A 3941-nucleotide genomic window follows, 5' to 3' on the forward strand; every position below is an offset into this window, starting at 1 on the left:
AGTATATAAGCAATGGAGAATAGGCACTCGGGGTCGGCTTTGATCTGAGTCTCATGACTCCAGGCCGACCTGCTTGCAAGCAATAAAGCCTTTATCTCTGTGGCTTGTGGTGTGACTCACTTCTGGGGACCAAATTGGAACTTAGCCTCCAGGAGCTCCAACGGCCCCTTGTGCAACATGCCCATCACTCTGTTCTATAGTCATGCTCAGTGTTAGCTGTATTTAATCAGTTTCATAGTTGGTTTCCATTACTGAACACATGCTGCTTTTGGCACCAATTTAATGATAGACAGTGTATTTAATGAGGTTTTCTTGTTTGTGAATGAAAGATGAGCTTCTCCCCCCCCCATCAGCATAGGGAAAACACTTTCTCTTATATTTGAGTAAATATGGTAATTTCCACATTTAAGCCTGCTGATTCATTTAGAAAGAAGTGGTGAGAAACAGAAAGCTTTTGACTTCAGGGTCACCTCTCATATATGTAATGCAGGAAAACCAGTTGGGTAAGACGTTCCCCCTCAGACATAATAGGCAAATCATCTAAATGACAGAAACAGTTTTAAGGTGTCTTTAAAATTATTCAGAAACTATCAGAGAGGTTCCATAAGAGGTGAAGCGAGAAGCCAAACCAGCATTTCTTTTTTGTGTGTCAGTATAGAAAAGAAACTTGATTTGAGTCCTTGTAGAACAGGGAGTGAAGTAGTTTGAAGTAAGCAGTCTGTAACACCCACTCTTAATGTTACAGGCCAGGTGGGATCAATACAGTTCATAGACCTATACCTGGAAGAAGTGCACCTGTCAGGAAGATGAACTAGATCTAGCAATAGTGGGAGAAAGTGGCACTGTAGGAATTCAGTTTGTTTTCAGGGGAAACAAAGATGACAAACCATAGGCGAGTGTGGATGAAAGACTAGACTACCAGTTTAACATAACTAGTATGTGTTTGCATGCTGTGTTTTGTTGGTTATTTTGTTTACTATGAAGATGCAGGAAGGGGGAACAATCTCATAGATGCTGTGGGGTCTGCGCAAGGGCGACTGGTGCCACTTGAGTCATGGGGGACATGTGCCCCCCCAGCAACCAGTCAGTGATGGGGGTAGAGGGGTTCCCAGAAGTGGCTGTGGCACTTCTGGAAATGTCAGCAGTGCTTCACCTGCAGTGACGCTTCACCTGCCACCCCCAATCCCCAGTTGGTGATCGCAGGGGGTGCACTGGCGCTTCCACCTGCCCACCCTTCCCGTTGCCTAAGTGGGGAAAGTGACCTGTCAGAGGGTGCATCAGTGCTCTCAGGGGGTGCACATGCACCCCGTGCACCCCCTATGTGTCGCCACTGGGTGTGTGTATGTGATAAACTCCATATAGCTTGTGGATGTGGCACCTGTCAGAGAGGATGGCTTCTGACTTAGGAAGCAACCTGAAAAGGAGGTCAGGGGAAAAGGTGAGCTTCCTGCCAGGGGAAAGTGAAACTGGTTTGGGGGAGCCAGAGACACCAGTAGCAGGAGATGAGCTGCTGCTTCTGACTGTGGAGTGTAAAAATGCATAGTCCTGAGAGCAAGGACTAGGCCTTAGGACTCTGCACTCCCAGCTGAATACCCTAATCATAAGGCCACAGAATCCAGTTTCTTCTTTCTTGTTCTCTTTCTGGCTCTATAACTCTTGCGTTGTTGGCTGTACAGTTGCCCAGTTCCAATAGGAGGGATGGATAGTTTCCCTCAAGCTACTCTCAGTTTGAATCCCCTTGCACTGAGGCAGGCCTATAACTCAGGTCTCCCGCTTGCTGGGTGGAGCTAGGCACCTAGCTGCTCAGATTGGAACACTTCTAGTATGAGAGTTGTCCAAGCTTGGGTATCAAGGAATATAGGTGCTGAAAGAGTTTTGTTAAATAATGGATTTTGTGGCTATCAGAGTAGGAGCTTTTTTATTTACTTTTTTGGACTTAATTGCTTAAATTCCACTTAATGTTTGCCTAAGTCCCATTTTAGGCTCCCATAGTGCATCTTTGGATCCCATTTATAAAGTTCACAAAAATCTTAAAACTATGTTCCAAGAACAGAAGTGGCAACTTTTTCTATTTGAATCTTGTACCTCTGTATTGTAGTGCATTTCAAGGTCCACATACTATGGTAGTTGCATTTCTATACAATAGTAGAGAGAAAGAAGCAACAATAAAAATATGTGGGCCCCCCAAAATCTTGAGCCTGTATTGAGAAGTAAGCTAAGTCTTTGCATTGCTAGATCTCAGTCTCAGAAACTTAACTGGTATTCAAGGAGGCAGAAGCTCACTGAGATGCATTTGTTCAGACTGATAGAAACCATTAAACATTTTGCAAAGCATTTTTCTCTGTAACATTAAATTTAGTGGGAATCAATTGGTTGAAAGATCCAATTGTAAGAACAGTAACAGCAGGATTTTGCATGAGTAAAGCCTACAGAATGTTTTATCTGTTATTTCATAGAGCAAAGACTTCTTATTAATTTATAATTTCCATGGCATCACAGATATATACTTCAGGCAGATATAAGATGACGTGGTTCCTGCCCTAAGGAGCTACCTAGACTAGGCAATAAACAGAAAAAGATGAGATGCAATACTGAAACATAAGAATTTGCATTGGTGAGGCCTGGCATAAACTTGGTAGATTAGGACTTTTTTTAAAGAAAAGGCAAAAGAATGGAAGAAGATGGTTATAGCAATTTAGTGCTAGTTAGGTAGCCTGGTTGTCCACACCAGGTGTGTATACACAAGACACCTAAGTGCTAGTAGTCTAGTTTACTGTGCAGTAAGCTCATGGGTCTACATGTGCACACAATTACTGCACAGTAAAATCTTAATCATGCATAAATTTGCTACCTGCAAATACACATAGCAAATTTACGTGGGATTAGTTACTGTGCAGTAATTAGTTTCATAGTTTCATAGTTAGTAGGGTCGGAAGGTACCTGAGCACATCATCAAGGACGACCCCCTGCCATGGCAGGAAAGAGTACTGGGGTCAAATGACCCCAGCAAGGTGATTGTCAAGCCTTGTCTTAAAGGTCCCCAGGGTAGGAGCCAGCACCACTTTGCTTGGAAGTTGGTTCCAGATCCTAGCTGCCCTGACAATGAAGTAGCGCCTCCTGATGTGCAGTCTGAATTTACCCTCTGCCAGCCTGTGACTGTTATTTCTAGTCACTCTTGGGAGTGCTTGGGGGAACAGGGACTCCCCCAGTGCCTGCTGGTCCTCTCTGACTAGTTTGTAACAGGCCACTAGATCCCCCCTCAGCCTTCTCTTATGGAGGCTGAACAAGTTCAGGTCCCTTAGCCTCTCCTTGTAGGGCCTGCCCTGCTGCCCCCTGATCATGTGAGTGGCTCTCCTCTGGACCCTCTCCAAGTTCTCCACATCCCTCTTGAAGTGCGGCTCCCAGAACTGGACACAGTACTCCAGCTTCGGCGTGACCAGTGCCACATAGAGGGGGAGGATCACCTCCCTGGACCTGCTTGAGATGAATCTGTGGATGCATGACAAGTTGCGGTTGGCCCTCCTGACTGCATCCCCACACTGTCGGCCCATGTTCATTTTGGCATCAATGATGACTCCAAGATCCTTTTCTGCCTCTGCACGGACAAGAAGGGAGTTCCCCAGCCTGTAGGTATGCTGCTGGTTCTTCCTCCCCAGGTGCATCACCTTGCACTAGTCAGTGTTGAATCCCATCCTATTCTCATCTGCCCACCCCTGTAACCTGTCTAGGTCTGATTGTAGCCTATTCCATCCTTCTAACGTGCCCACATTCCCTCACATCTTAGTGTCAAAAGCAAATTTGAACAGGGTGCTTTTTACCCCCTCGTCCAAATCACTGATGAAGATGATGAACAGTGTGGGCCCCCACTGCCCACGTCCTTCCAGGTTGAGAAGGACCCATCTACTACCACCTTGCACTTGTCAGTGTTGAATCCCATCCTA

General features: G+C 45.5%; 1 long non-coding RNA gene across 1 annotated transcript in view; it reads left to right on the plus strand.

The window, feature by feature from the left end:
• Positions 1 to 1084, plus strand: part of LOC109321914 — an 18914-nt gene extending 17830 nt beyond the window's left edge. Inside the window, exon 3 of the long non-coding RNA XR_002104215.1 lies at positions 1033 to 1084. This is a non-coding gene — a long non-coding RNA (uncharacterized LOC109321914). The remainder of the gene's footprint in view (positions 1 to 1032) is intronic.
• Positions 1085 to 3941: the final 2857 nt, after the last annotated feature.

This window comes from Crocodylus porosus, unplaced genomic scaffold (genome assembly GCF_001723895.1).
Source record: "Crocodylus porosus isolate Cpor-Errol unplaced genomic scaffold, CroPor_comp1, whole genome shotgun sequence".
Classification (NCBI taxonomy): domain Eukaryota; kingdom Metazoa; phylum Chordata; order Crocodylia; family Crocodylidae; genus Crocodylus; species Crocodylus porosus.